The following is a 16,715-nucleotide window of genomic DNA, read 5'->3' as shown; positions in this document are numbered from 1 at the left end:
AAAATTTCCCATATGCTTGTTTGCTTTTTGAGAAAATAATGGACTAGAGACTTCTAGATAAGAAGGTAGACCAGAGGATGGGTTTGTGTAAGAAATAAAATAAATCCGGATTAAGAAAAATTTAGAACTCATCACAAAGAGTAAATAAAAAGAAGAGCTTCAAAAATCTACAGAGGAGAAAGTGAAAGGAGAGAGAGAGAGAGAGAGAAAGAGAAAGAGAGAGAGAGAGAGAGAGAGAGAGAGAGAGAGAGAGAGAGAGAGAAAGAGAGAGATAAAGGACCCAGAGAGATGTGGGATTCCCCTCTGTATGCTGTGAATACCATTAGTTAATAAAGAAGCTTCTTTGGGCCTATTGCATTGCAGAATAAGGCAACTTGGAAATTCTGAGCAGATAGAGGAGGAGAGAGTAGGCAGAATCTAAGAGAAGTCATGTAGCTGCTGAAGGAGAAAGACATTCACTGGAGCCCACCAGAATCATGTCAGTAGGCCACGGCCTCGTGGTGATGCATAGATTAGTAGAGATAGGTTAATTTAAGATACGTGAGCTAGCTAGTAATACATCTAAGTGATTGATCAAGCAGTGTTTTAATTAATACACTTTCTGTGTGATTATTTTGGGTCTGGGAGGCCGGTGTCTCTGCCTAAACCAGAGAAGTCACCTAATAACCTGGGCCATTAAATTCTCTGATTAGGCTCAAGGGCCCAGAAAATCTTTTTTTTTCTAATTGAATAAATTTTTAAATACAATATATTCTGATTACTGCTTCCTCTCCCCCAACTCTTCCCAGAGCAACTTCTAGAAGGTAAGCAATTCTATTGACTTGAGAAGCCTACAGAACAAGGCACAAATATAGTTTGTGGGTATCAATGAGACAATGATTTGTCCTGTGATCAGGTGGTGAAGGAAGCCCCTCTTTGCCACGACTCAGACTGGAGGTCTGGTACTACCTAGTATGAGTCTATGACTCAATGATGACTTACCCTGGTGGATTGGGATCACAGATTAATGATTGGCCAAGAAGCTGTAATTTGGCCACACTGCAGGGTGAGGAAAGGACCAGTAAGGAAGTTCTGAAGAGAGGAAAGGTAGAACACTGAGGAACCAAACAGTACAGATGTCAGGAGAATCAGAAAACGCACAGCGACTGATGTTCCCACTCTCCGTGGTCAAGGAAAGACCTGATCAGCTGAGAATAACCTGGGGTTTGAGAGTTCTCAGACTGAGGCCTTTCAAACCCTGGAGCCACCTATCTGTCATTCCTGACTGTAGAGCCTGAAAATTCTGAAGGTCCAGGAGAGATCTACATTCTTATCACTCAAGCAGGATGATTAGTTCTCAGTAGGTCTCGAAAGCACAAGGTCAAATTCTGTGTCTGCAGGATCTCAGTGTTGTGGAGCTTGCTATGCTCCTAAGACATGTGGGATATATTCCAAAACTAAAACATTATATGTCCAAAATGGCATCTAATGTGGGGGCAGACTAGGGAGGTGTGAAAGTCAGCCTGGTCCACAGAACATAAAGCTAACTGTATTCAACTTGGAGCTTGGTGTACAATCAGTATGATGGCTGCTCTGATGGGCACCACACACTTGTTCAGCACTTACATACTCAGCAGCAACATAGGCAAGAATATGAGTCCAAAGTTCAATGACCATCTGCCCATGTGTATAACAGTCTACAGCTTTTCAGCATCCCTAAAGAGGCTGCTCCAACACCTCATCTTTTCCTTTTCCTTTTTGCATTAATTTTAACCCTTCTGATTTCCTTTTGTGAACATTTATTAGAATTTTTCTTCATATTTTAAAAGCTTATATTTTCATTTCTTTTAAGAATTATTTTATTGTTCCTTGAGAATCTCATATCCCCCCATTTCCCTTTCTATAACCTCCAAAATTCCAAACCTCTCTCCATCTCACTTGATTGTTTCTCATTCTCCTTTACTCCCTTTCTGTGCCACTAAGTCCAATTTTTCCTGCCCACATCTGGATGGGTGTGGAGTCATTCACTGGAGCATTGGAAACTTATCAATACTCACACTCCAAAGAAGAATCTCCCTACCTCATCAGGTATCAACAGCTAATAGTTCCTCAAAAAGAACTGGGGACTGGAGATAATTTCCTCCATTTGTGCATGAGTTTTGGTCGTCTTGGTCTTGTATAGGTAGGTGTTTTGCAGGCAACCACAGCTACTGTGAGCTCATGAGTGTGACAGTCATGTCATTCCCAGAAGACAGCATCTCACAGTACTCCTCTCCATATTTTGGCACTTAACATTCTTACTACTTCCTCTCTCTCAGTGTTGCTTGGGCCTTGGTAGGCACTGTTAAAGATGTCCCCTAGGGCTGAGCACTCAGTATCTCATTCTCAGCACTTTGACCAGTTTTATGTTTGCATTGACTGCTGCCTACCACAAAGACAGCAGCCCAGGACTGCAGGTATAAACATACATATCTAGAAGGCAATCTGACAATGAAATTTAGCTAAATAAATAAGGTCGGTTTTACTGTAGGGTCTATGACCTCCTAAACCATGGGGTTTATTCCTTTAAACACTCATTTATTTTTATGCTTATGCATATGGATGTTTTGCCTTCATGTATATCTGTACACACATATATTCAGTGTCTGTGTAGGCCAGAAGAGGGAGTTGGATTTCCTGAAACTGGAGGTACAGTGATATTAGCTGCCATGTAGGTGCTGGGAAGTGAGCCTGGGTCCTCTAGGAGAGCAGCCAAAGCTCTTAACCTTTAAGCTGTCTCTCTAGCCCTACAATGGGCTTTTGATGAGGATTACAGTACTAGCCATGATATTCTCACCTGTGGAGCAGACCTCAAATCCAGACAAAAAGTGGCATGTTACCTCATAAAAGTGGTGCCACTATTTCACCAGCTGGCACTTCTTGGTAGTGCCGCATACAGGGATCAGCTCTGGGTGAGATCATTAAGGTATTTTCTTAATTGATATTTTTTCATCCCCAAGAGCCCACATAGCATCTTTCAGTATTATGTAAGGCAGCCCATAGGGAGAAAGTTTCCTGGTCAATTGCAACTGATTTATTTATTTATATTCTACAGCCAGAGTTTGTGGTCTCTTTAGCAGTGAGGTCGTCTCATGTTGTTATGTTGCATAACCAAGGGCCATGGCAACAGCTATGTTTTGAAGACCATTGAGATATCCTTGGTCAATAACACACAAAGAGGTATCCCTTGTTTGTGCTTTAATTTTTGTTGAATACTTCATGTCTTTTGGTCATAACATTGCCCATTCATGCAGACTAAGTTCATCTGAATTAATTTTTTAAGTTGTAGCTTATAAGTGCAACACATTTTGATTATCATTTGACAGCTGATGGATATTTAAGCTGTTTTGATTTCCTGGTTGTTTTGTGCTTGTCTGTGTCTGCATGTGTTTGTGTGTGTGCCCACCTGTGCTGGTGTGTGTGTGTGTGTGTGTGTGTGTGTGTGTGAATTGTCTTGTGGTATATATTTGTGTATTGGTGCATATTTCTGTGCTAGTGTATGTTTGTGTGTTAGTGTGTATCTGTAAGTTGTTGTGTATCTATATATGTCTGTGTGTATCCACACATGTTTGTGGAGGCCACAGTATGATATCACATGACTTCCTAGATAGCAGTCCTTTGGAAGGCATTGCTGGCTGGTTGAGTTTGAAGTCTCTCATGGCCTGACAACTTTTCCCAAAAGCTTGGCAACATGGAAACTCCCTCCCTCCCCAGCAGAACTTCTTCCCTCTACCTGTGCTTTTCTGGAGAGTGTTCCTGGGCCTGGAGGATTGACCTTATCTGAAAACATTCTCCAATCTAGATGCCTGATTTATCTTTAGTTTGACCCTTGGCACAGATTCATGCTAGAAGAGGTATACTAGGAGCTCTGCTACAGGACCCTACTGCCACATACCAAGCCTCATGATAGGAGCTTGCCACTTAATACAAACTAAGGTTTGTCCCAGGTTCCCCAACCCCATATATTTCTTATACTCTGGAATTAAGTTGAGACATTTCACCAAAAGCAGTCTTCTGGAGGGCTGTCTCTGTTCATGCTCATAGGCCTCATACAAAGCTTTCTGTTGCAACTGCTGCCCCTTTGCCACTGAGGAATGGGAGCCAACAGGCTGGAAGGGAAAAGAGGACCCCCCCCCACAGCAGTCTACCTTATGTTTTGAGACAAGCTCTCTCGCAGATACCAGAGTTCACTGACTAGTTTGCCAGCAAGTCCTAGGGTTCTTCTATCTTATGGTTAAGTTCTTAGCTCACTGGCAGAATGCTTTTCTAGCATCCATGAGGCCCTGAGTTGAATCCTGGAGAGGGAATGTATCTGTATTTGTATCTGAATGTATCTGGTTTATTAGGAAAATACAAAGCTTGTAAACATATTTGTACCCAAGAGTGGGCCTCATAATGCAGAACCCAAAAGTTGAGCTATTAGCAGAAACAGATAATTTAACTACAGTGGTTGTTGACTTCAGCAATTTATTGTTAATAGTAAACAGGAAAACTGAGCAGAACAGAAAAGAAATAGACTTTAGAAACGCTGTGAAGCAGGGAGAATCCCAGATGTGTAGTCAAGGATGTATTCTCCTTAAGCATGCAGAGAACACTCTTTGGAGTACACGAGGTTTTCATTCAGAGAAACTCCAAGGATATTGTGGTGGTTTGAATGAAAATGCCCTTCCCCCAACCCCCATATGTCCACAGGCATGGCACTATTAGAAGATGTGACCTTGTTGTAGTAGATGTGGCCTTGATGGAGAAAATGTGTCACTGGGGAGTGGGCTTTGATGTCTCAAGTGCTCAAGCCAGGCCCAGTGTCTTTCTCGTCCAGATGCCTGTTGGTCCAGATGTGGAACTCTCAGCTACATCTCCAGTACCGTGTCTGCCTGCAAACTGCCTGCTTTCCACCATGGTGACAATGGACTAGATCTCTGAACTGCATGACAGCCTGAGTTAAATGTTTTCCTTTATAAGAGTTTCCAAGGTCTTGGTGTCTTTTCACAGCAATAAAAACCTAACTAAGACAGACATTCGTAGCAAAGACTGGGGCTCTGTCATAGGCCTGACTGTGCCTTTTTTTTTTTTTTTTTGAGAAATGAGGACTTTGAGACTTTGGATTAGGAAAGCAGTGGAACACTTTAAGCAGCACTCAATGGGCCACACTAGTAGAAAATTCAAAGATAGTGATACTGAGGGTGATTTTAATTGTGGGGTCCAGCCCAAGAGATTTCAGATGAGAAGAATATTTGTATGTGGCCCAAAAACCATTCTTGTGATATTTTGGTGAAGAATGTGGCTACTTTTTGCCCTTCTCCAAAAGGCCTGCATGAAGCTAAATTGAAGAGTTATGAATTAACAGCTTTGGCAGAGGAGGTTGCAAGACAGCCTAATATTGGCTGTGTTACTCAGTTATCAGTGGACATGATTATGCAAACTTATATAATGAAGAGAGGCAAGCTGGAAAATGTAAATACAAAATGTATAGTTTGAGGAGAACAGGAACACCATAAAAGCTTAAAGGAAAGACTGATGATAAATTACTAAATGGGCTGGTAACCTCAGGACAAGACACCACCCAGCTAACATCCCAACTTGCAAAAAGGAATTGAAGAAAAGCTTAGTGACAAATGCTTTAAATCCTAGCACTCTGGAGTCAGATGCAGGCAAATCTCTGAGTTAGAGGCCAGCATGGTCCACAGAGAAATTTCCAGGACAGGCAAGCTTAGGCAGCGAAGGAGACTATCAATAACTGAAAGGTGGTTAAAATGTGTTTGAATGAGGGGGGCATGTTCCATCATCAGCAAGCAGCAGAACTTGACAGCTTCGGCCACATTGTTCTGGCTTTAGAGTCAAGCATACAAGGAGTTATGGAATCTCCCTTCATGACTAAGGAAAGCTGCTGAGGCCAGGCGTGTGGCAGGGGAGTCTCTGAATGAAGGCCCAGAAGGCCATTTCATGAAGTTGTGATGGTCAAGCCTGGGCTGCCTTGGAGACCCCAAGATGTTGGAGAAGTCATTGCCATAGAATATGTGCTAAAGAAACCTGATGACCAGGAGCAGAACTCATTTGAGAGAGAGGAATGTTGCTGGTCAACAAAATTCAAATGAGTCGGGGATCTGAATAGCACTTTGGTATCAGACATGGAGATTCAGAGTTTGGAGTTTGCACTGCTGGATGTTGGTCTTGTTTTGTGATGTAGGAGGGTCATCTGTCTATGTGTTACTTTCATTGGTTAATAAACAAACTGCCTTGGCTTTTGATAGGGCAGAATTTAGATAGGTGGAGTAGACTGAATAGAATGCTGAGAGAAAGAAAGCAGAGGCAGGCAGATGCCATAAAGCTCCAGCTCAAGAGGGACGTAGGTTAGAATCTTCCCGGTAAGCCACAACCTCGTGGCGATACACAGATTACTAGATATGGGTTAAAGCAAGATGTGAGAGTTAGCCAAGAAGAGGTTAGATATAATGGGCCAGGCAGTGTTTAAAAGAATATAGTTTCTGTGTAATTATTTCGAGTAAAGCTAGCTGGGCAACAGGAAGCAGCCTGCTCCCCCTTTCACTACAGATTTGGTCCAGTATTTCTTCACTATGCTCTATTTCCTCCCTTTTAGAAAGGTAATTTATACTCTGTGTTTTATGTTGGCAGTATGTCATCCATTTATTGATTTTCAAATTTATAGGAGATTATAGTTGAGAGATTGCCATGAGTCTCAGAAGAAACTTTAGACTTTTTTACAGAGTTGAGACAGGGATGGACCATGAATGGTGTTATGGATTGAAAGAAAATGCCCCCAAAAGGGAGTTACACTATTAGGAGGTGTGCTTTGTCAGACTCGGTGTAACATGTTGGGCCTGCTTGTTTGTGTTTTCTGTCCCCACCTGGTACCCCACAACCGGCAGGCCCCAGAGAAAATCAGCCACACAAGAGATCTCTATAAGTTATAATGCTGATTGGCCCATTAGGTCAGGCTTCTTACTGGCTAACTCTCACATCTTGATTAACCCATTTTTCAGATCTATTTTAGCCATGTGGCTCAGTACCTTTTTCAATGGGGCAGCTCACATCCTGCAGCTTCGGTGATCTGGGCAGGAGTGCGAGGAATCAACTTCCTCCTCCCCAGAATTCTCCTGCTCTCCTTGCATCATTTCCACTTCCTGTCTGGTTTTCCCACCTACACCTCCTGCCTGGCCAATCAGCATTTATTTAAAACATGATCGACAGAATACAGACAATTCTCCCGCACCACTTCCCCCTCTCTTTTTTTTAAAAAAAAAAAACAAAGGAAAATATCCATAGTCCATTTTTTGGGAATGTAGGCATAGTATTTCAGGCTACTTCCTGCTGGTTGGGGGCGCTGATAATCTTATGGGGACCTAAAGAAAATTTAGAGTTATGATCAAGTCCTGACTGAAGTATCCTGTGAGTCTTGATCATCTCAGGCAGCAGTCTTGAACCTGTTCTGGATGAAGAACTCAGACATCTGGGTCATCTGTTTCTACCAGAGATTACTCAGGTGGTCTCCCTTGGTCAAAGATGATTTTTCTTAATTCTGAATCAATCCAGATTCTCTCATTTTCTGTGGAAACAAAAGCAAGATCTCTTCTCCAAAGCAACATACCTTTTTAAAAATACCTATCTTGGATTAATTCTGTAGCATTTATAAGCAAATATCTTTTAGCAGCTGTTGCTCCTTCCTCAGCATTTAAACAATTCAAAGAGAGCATAATAGCATGTAGCATCAAGATCTTCTGTGTATTTTCCATCTTTACATGGCTTTATTTTAACCTCTATTTTTTTTTATTTTTACTTTTAACTTTTGGCTTTTTGAGACAGGTTCTCTGCATATCTTTGTCCTGGAACTCCCTCTGTAGACCAGACTATCCTTGAACTCCCAGAGATCCTTCTGTCTCTGCCTCCCCAGTGCTGGGATTAAAGGTGTGTACCACCACACCCAACTACTCTCTTTCTTTCTTTTTTATTTTAAGGCTTTAAACCTTTTTTTTTTAAGACTGCATATATTTTTAACACAATGTAAACCATTCAGAGGTTTTCTTAGTCTTTGAATCACTCCTTACTGGATAACTCGGCATGGCTTTATAGGAGGAAGTGTTTCACTGTGGGGGTTGGATTTGTGGTCTCCTTTGCTCAAGCTACACCCAGTGAGACAGACCACTTCCTGTTGTCTGAAAGTCAAGATGTAGGACTCTCAGCTTCTTCTCCAGCACCATGTCTGCTTCAAACAACAATGTTGCACCATGATGATAATGGACTAAATCTCTGAAGATGTAAGCCACCACAATTAAGATGTTTTTCCTTTATAAGAGTTGCTGTGATCATGGATGGTATCCCTTCACAGCAATAGAAACCCTAAGACAGGGAACTTTTGAAGTTGGACTGAATGCATTTTTTCATTCTGATATAAATCTAAGCCTATGGGGCCAGGGAGTGGATTTGGGGGCTTAAATGAAAATGTCCCCATATGCTCATAGGTAGTGGCACTATTAGAAGGTGTGACTGTGGTCTTGTTGGAATAGATTGGTCTTGATGGAGAAAGTGCCACTAGAGATGAGCTTTGAGGTTTCAAATGCTCTAGCCAAGTTCAGTGTCTCTTTCCCAGCTGCTGGCATAACCAGTTATAGAACTCTCAGTTACCTCTCCAGTACCATGTCTGCCCGTGTGCTGCCCTGCTTCCTATGATGATAATGGACTAGACCTCTAAACTGTAAATCATTCTCAATTTAATATTTTCCTTTATAAGAGTTGCATGGTCATGGTGTCTCTTTATAGCAATAAAACAGGTATGAACAGGACTTAGGTGAAGGGAAAATATGCCTTAAGTGTCATCACATATGTTTAACAGCATGGAAATACTGGGGAATGTTTTCCTTCTGCATCAATAGGCCAGATACTTGTGCTCATCATTGCGGGACCCACTGAATGTGCTTAAGACATCAATACTCACATCAGCTTTACCTGGATGACTGCCTTTGCCTGTATTTCCTTTTGCTCCTTACCCTTTAGGAGTTCAGGACACGGTGGCTTAAATTTTCACATTGCCCTTGTGGGATTTTCCCGGTCTAGTTTGGCATGTCCATGACTTCATACTTGTTCAGCTCACGTTTGGGCAGTCATGTTGGTGAAACTTTATGTGCTTGGCTTCTGATGATGTTAAGAGACACAGTCTCACAGTAAACTTCCTGATCCTCTGGTTATTGCAATTGTTTCATCCCCCTTTCCATACTTTTACCTAAGCCTTACCTGCAGTTGTGTTTTGTAAATGTATCCACTGGGGTTGGGCTTCAGAACTCTACACATTAATTAGTTGTGATCTTCTGTATTGTCTCCATCTATTGCAAAGAGAAGTTTCTTTGATGATGGGAGAAGACTATACTTGTCTGTAGGTACAAGAACAAATGTTTATAGATTGAGAGCACAATAAATAATTGGTTGTCCCAGTGTCAAATGGTTAGCCCTGAAAATACACATAACATATATAAAAATAGCATATAGACTGAACAGGTTGTGTTCAGATTATATATATTCATGCACATACATATAAATTATACACACACTATTATTGAAACAAGGTCATGAATATGGAGCAGAAAGGAGAGGGTTTATGGGAGTATTTGGAGAGAGGAAATGAAAGGTGGAAATGTTGTAATTATAATCTCAAAAGAAGTTCATATTGATTCATTCTTCTCATCAGCTTCTCTGTTTCAAGTTGGACATTTGTGTTTCAGGAGGGAGTATCTATTGGGAAATGAAGATTAAGACCAAAGTCCTAAATCTATGAGTCTAAAAGCCTTCCTGAGGATGAAACTCTGCCAATGCTACAAAGAAACTCTGCCAATACATTGGACCAGACAGATGTTCTGTGGGGCATTCTGATGCCTTGTGACTGGAAAAGGCCACACCCACCCAACTGAAGGTTTGTGTACTGGCTGCAGGTGTGTGGGGAGCACTGTGGATCCATAGCACAGAAATAAGTGCCTGAGTCTGTGGTCTGAGAGGAGGAAATGTGCAAAGAGCTGCGGCGTTCCTGAGTGACTGTCGTGGACTTCAGTCTTCCACTCTGCTTTGTTCCAGAAGGATTGTAAAACAGGGTGATGAGGTGTCCCTCAGGGCTTTGGTAAAACCACTGCATACTGGTCAAAACTGTGGAAAAGTTGCACTGCAGCTCTGCATTCTCTCCCTCCTGCAGAACCAAGGACACAGGACTCTGCTTCACCTGTTGCCCTTTCACCCCTGATTAGAAACAAAGAAAGAGACAAAGATAGAGTTCACTGAGCATCCACAGAACTCTGAATACACCCCCATGTCCTTTGAGAAGGTGGGAGCTCTTCAGGACCCCTGAGCTGCTTCCCTACCCCCACCCATGTACTGAGCAGAATCCTCTCTGTCCCCTGAATGTAGACAGCCACACTCACAGAAAACCTGGGTGCACAGCAGCCCCAACAGAGAGTACAGCAGCCTCTTCATGGTACTTGTCTGACTGCTGGAGACAGAAGTAAGTAACCAACCCCTGGGCTGTGGTGTTAGGATGGCTGTTAAAGTGTCTCTCCTCCTACAACCAGTCAGCCCCACCCAGGAACCCTGCCAGGCCATAAACAGTGCTATGCTTCCTTGCAACCTTCTGAGCCTGAAGCCAGGAAATAGATGTACGTTCTGAGTAAAGAATCTTTAGATTCTGTAGAATCTTTAGAATCTTTAGAGGAAGGTGGGACTCAATGAATTGAAGGCCAGCCTGGTCTACAAAGTATGTTTCAAGACAGCCAGAGCTGAGAAATCCTGCCTCAAAACACCCCATTCCCAGTCTGAAAAGAATCTTTACCAAGTAAAGTAGAGGGCATTCCAAACATGCAAAATAAAAAGTATCTAACTGTTTTTTAGTAATTTCTTTTTCTTGGAATAGATGAAATATTTGTTGTGTCAAATACAGCATTAGAAAGTATCTCTTACACTCTAAGAGACTGGAACTTTTGCTGGACATCACTCAAGAATTATTAAGGTTACTTAAGACTTCAGGCTACTATGCCAGAGTGTACTCAGCCTGTTTATTTACACTGCCTTTAAGAGAACAGTATAAGAACCAAATTTACTTGCCTTGGGTTCCACTGTAGTTAAGCTTTATAACCTAAGTAAATGCATAACCTTAACCCTAAACTCTGTACACTTCCATGCCTCTGTCCTAGGGTAATGCATATGTGTATGTAGGTTATGGTAATAATTGCTAGAAACAGCAAACATAGGTTGAAATCAATCTTATAAAATAATATCTGCTATAAATGTTAAAGACAACATATAGAGATTATTTAATCATGTTTCCTTGTTATCTGAGCCATTTGGTATCATTCAGAGTCATTGACTTATTCCTTTGTACAACTCTGTTAAAGATTTATGTGAACTCCCCCATTTCTTTACCATGTGATGATTTCTGTGCTGTTTAATAAATATAAATCAGAGCTCTTTGTTGGAGACAAACCTACACAGACACAGGAACAAACAATACAAGACAGCATTCAGGGAAACACAGATTTAGACTCATACAACAGACAGATACAGAAGTCAAGGGAAGGGAGAAGCACAGAATTCAAATCCAGGCTAGGACTTAAATTAAACCAAAGGGAGTGCTTTTTAACTTCTTTTTCTTAAGGTGACACTGAAGCATTTTGGGTACTCTGAGTCTATTGTTAATGAATTCAAATAAATATAATGTTTATTTTAATCGGCAATCCCATTATAGCAAAGGTTTGGGATAAATTTGTTTGATTGTTAAATGACTGTATAGGAAGGAAGTGAACTAGGGAAAGCTAATAAAGGAATGCTGTGTGAAGAATGATAGGGGCAGAGGAGCTGCTGTGCTTTTGCACATGGAGATGCAGGGGACAATGCACTCGAGTTCATAACAACAAGGAATGCATTTTAAAGTTTTTACCATAAGGATGACTGCTTGAGAAATGAGACTTGTAACGAAAAGTACACATACATCTCCTCAAAAATAACTCAGAGCTCCGATTTTATACCGTCTTAGCCCATCACTGTCTCAAATGGTCTAAAAACAACTAATGTCCTCCAGTTTGAAGAGAATCCTGAGGATAATTGAGGAAGAATTTTGACTCGGGTAAAAATACTATCCTTCTGGAATAAGATCTTTCCTTTGCAAAATGAGAAACAAATCCATGACAGCTCAGATCTATCCCATAGGAATGAAGCACTTGCCAAGATTCCATTCTCTGTACTGTTGCCTTCACAGAAACCACCAACTCCCCGAGAGTGTCTGAGACTGTGATCCTGGTCTCTTACTCTGCAAATCTCAGGTGTTTTATGTCCAGCTCTGCACTCGTGACTCAGGTCAGTGGAGCACCCAGTTCCCTCAGTCTCATCGCCAGAGGATCCTCAGGTGGAAGAAGTTTCTATCCTTCTGTACTCTGTCTGAAATCTCCCCTTGCTGGAGACAGGCTGGCTTCCTGGTGTGAGCTTCAGGAGGCACTGGAGTCTCCTGTGAGGGTGTTACATATGCAGGTAAGGACCCTGAGGAACAAGAGATGAGTAGCTGCTGCCCCTTAGCTCCAGAGCAGCTGCTGCAGATGCACAGAGGCAGCCATCAGGCTGGGGCACCAACTGGGCTCTGCAAACTCCTGCAGCATCAGTGCTGTGTGGGCTGCTCAGCTGAAAGGAGGTCTCTGATCAGAGTGAAAAAGCACAGCGTTCTTTCTGGGGATGAGGCTCTAAAGCAGAGTGACAGTAAGCAGCAGGGCTGCTCTGAGACTCAGGATGCACAGCAAGGTCACCGAGGAAAACAAGAAGCAGCTCACTCTTCCTGGAGATTCCTGGGAAGTGAATACAGCCTGGGGAGTGGGAGAGGTAGACAGAGGGATTTACGTATCTTCTCCACAGCAAACCTGATTGAACTATTAGGTATTGTCGGTCTTGGTTGGTAATAGTGTTTAAATAGTGGAGAAATTAGGTCTTTGATCTAATCTTCATAAAAGTCCTTTCCCTGTTAGAGATCAGTGCCCTCTAGCGGCCAAACATAAATACAATTTCACAGTCTGAGTGTGTTGCTTTCTCATACACCATCTTTCTGCCTTTCTAGGGTTGACCTTCAAAGGTCATATACAAAGCAAGACGCGTGCTTTCTAAGTCATGAAATTTGTGACCTCTACAAAACGAAAGATATAAAGATTTAAACAGAAAGTGGACACAAACTGTTCTAGTTTGAGACAATTACAACACTTTTACATGTTTTAAAGGAAATGTTAGAAACCACAGTATTTGGAAAATCACATGCTATTTTATTTATTTTAATCTGAATGACAAGATCAAAGGGCACCATGAGTACACAGTTTGATGGATGCTGTGAGGAATAAAGACTACATTTCCTTTATCTCTCCACAGCAAACATGGCAAATGTGTTGTTGTAAGAAGAGCCAGCTAGGGAGTACTGAGCCAAATCAATTGTAAAAATATCTCAAGAAAACAACATGCTTAGATGGCCTGCTACAGATAATCATTCCAATAAACTGAAAGTCAAAGTCATTGTGTATCAGACTGATTAGAGATGTAATTACTTATGCAGAATTGTGCTGTCTTTCTTATGAAATGTAACCTAATCCCAGGAGTGGCACCTGTCATAGTCTAGGCCCATCTTACAGGAGACTATGTCCTGCATGCCCACCAGGGGGCAGACATTCTGAGCCTCACTTTCTAATTTCACTACTGAATTTAGTGTCCTCATTCTTTGGAGGTAATTTGAATGTTACATTATGGCAAAATGTATATATTTTGTGTCCCATAAAAAGATAGCATTCTAAGCCTTAACATATAGCATTCAATGTGACAATCTTGTGCCAAAGTAAGAACACAAAGCACAGAGTCCTCTTTAGACAGATTAGGCTACACAGTGTGACAGCAGTGAGAGCGGAAGAGAACACGGAAACAGTTAGAGAGGAGAGACAAAGATTCCAATACTGTAAACTGACTGGAAACAGACCATGCCTCTGAGTTAAGCCACTAGCAACCACAGTGTAAAATAGTTGTAGCTAAAGGCTGTGAAATCTTGGTGGTACACCTAAGTGTACAACTAATAGATTGTGAATCACATGAATTAACCCAACCCCAAAATTCACCATAGCCAGGTCCAAAATATGTTTATGTTCACTTTATTTTCAACTGACAAATAAAAATTAAATTTGAGAGAAATGTAGTTAGGAAAATCCTTCAAAATATCTTACTTTTTGAGAACAATGCAGCACTTTAGACCACATGATCACATTTCTAGGTTCTTCTCAGACCTTGGACCTGTTTGAGTCAAGAGTCTGAAGCATATGCTCCATTAAGCTCACCTTAAATTTTCTTCGACAATAGGAAATATTCTGGATTGCTTATCACCTTAATCCATAAAACATTATCCTTCACTTACTTTTTTACATAGTTTCTTTATTGATTCTTTGTGAATTTCACATCATGCCCCCTTATTCTGCTCATCTCCCTGTCTCCCCATGTCCTCCCCTCACTTCTGCAGCTCCCTCTGCTAAAGAAAATTCTCAAAAATCATCCCAAACTAAACCAAACAAAACCAAGTAAACAAATAAAATCAAAAAACCAAAAACCCTTTCCATTCCTTCTTTTCCACCTCTCCGACACCTCCTCATCTGTCCAGGTGGCACTGGGAACCATGGTGTGTCATGCTGTACACCCTTTATCCAGTTGGCCTTACTTGCATCTTTCATTCCAATGTCCAGTTCAAGGCCTCTTGTTTCTGGTACATTATTATCACTGGACCCTCACCAAGACTCTTCTTGGATATCCCACAGCTGTCAGGAGTCATGGAGATCCTGTGGATGTCTCTCCCAAGAAACAGTTCCTTCATGAGCTCTAGCAGATCCTAGATGGGGTGGATGGTAGTGGTTCAACTCAAGGCCTGGTTGTGGGCCTGGGTCGTAGCTGAGATGGTCAGTCTGGACCACTGGGGCTGCCTATCTCAGGCAAGGGGTGGAGCCAGCTCCGTTACTCCCATGCCATCAAGGTCAGAGATCTCTCACCTGTGGTACAGAGTGGTCATCTCTCCTGAATGCAGTCGAAAGGTGTATAGCTCTCCCATGAGGGTTGGGACAAGTTCTTTTCCTGCAGTGTTCATCGAGAAACAATACCAGATTTCCTGGGGCCAGTGAAGAGCAGGGCTGGCTCAGCATGGCCCTCTGATTTCATCACACATGGTTCCTATGCCCCCCTTAGGTCATACATGCCATAGATATCAACATAATCCCCAGCTGCAGCAGGAACATGAACTAAAGCATAGGTTCATGGCAGCAGTTGGGGTCTAGACAACATCCTGTTTCTGGGTGAAAGCACAGGCCACTCAAATCAGGATGTCCATGACTTTTGTGGTGGCATGGTCCCAAGATACCTACAAAGTCACAGGTTGTAGCCCAACTTTGGGCTTCTGTGGGACCTTTGTTGGCAACATGGTCCTTGCAGTTCAACATACATCTGGCTACCATAGGACCATAGACCCAGACTTGGTTTTTGGCAGTAGCCTGGTCTAGATGTTACCATTGCCCCAGGTGGCAGTGCAGGGCACTCGGATCAGCAAGACCCAAGACAGCATGACCCTCCAGCAATAACAGGTATTCCCTTGCTTTCTCTTTTGCATAAAGGATAGCCTTTTATAGTTATTTATTTAAAGGATTCTTTCTTTACTATACCTTTACAAAAAAAAGACAGAGAAAAATTTGCCTTCACAGTGGCTACTTATAATAATTCTCAGCCTGATAAAAGATATCAGTGGAAGATTCTCCCACAAGGAATGTTAAATAGTGCCCCCCTCCATGCCAATATTTTGCAAATCAACTATTGAAAATGATACATAAGCAATTTCCTGAATCTATAGTTTACCATTACATGGATGATATTTTGCTGATTCAAATGAAGATACTTTAAAAAATAATGTTTGAAGAAGTAAAGAATATTTGCCTCATTGGGGATTATAAACTGCTCCTAAGAAAACACAAATAAGAGATTTTATTAATTATTTAGGTTATAAAATAGGCTTACAGATAATTAGACCACAAAAGGTCCAAATTAGGAGAGATCGGTTTCTAGACTCTTAATGACTTTCAAAGACTGCTAAGAGGCATTTCCAATTTACAACCCACTATTAGGATAGAACTACTGGGATTAATATAAATAAAACCTTAGATGATGGCAAGGAATTAAATAGTCACCAAGAGAATTAGCACTGAAGCTGAAAGAGAATTGACTTTAATTGAAGAGAAATTACAGGAGACACATGTGGTTAGTGTGGGTCTGAATCTTAACTGCATTCTGGACATATTACCCTCCAAGTATTCCCTTACAAGAGTTTTAATGCAGACGGAAGATAATATCTTAGGATGGATCTTTTTTTTACCATATAAACAGAGTTAAAAATTAAAGACATTGTGGAAAAGTTCTCTGAATTAATTATAAAAGGAAAATTGAGACTTCATCAATTAGCAGGAATAGACCCAGTAGAGATATAGTACCTTTCACTAATGATGAAATTAACAAATTATAGGAAGACAATAAAACCTGAAAAAGGGCTTGTAGTAATTTTTTTGGGAGAGATTAACAACAACCACCTTAAAAGTGAGAGAATTCAATTTATAAAGAGAACTAATTGGATCCTCCCTCACATTGTATGGGACACACCAATAACTGGAGTC

Source organism: Myodes glareolus, chromosome 12 (genome assembly GCF_982192425.1).
Source record: "Myodes glareolus chromosome 12, mMyoGla1.1, whole genome shotgun sequence".
In the NCBI taxonomy this organism is placed as follows: Eukaryota; Metazoa; Chordata; class Mammalia; order Rodentia; family Cricetidae; genus Myodes; species Myodes glareolus.
The sequence above is the reverse complement of the archived record's forward strand: the minus strand, read 5'-3'. Positions refer to the sequence as shown.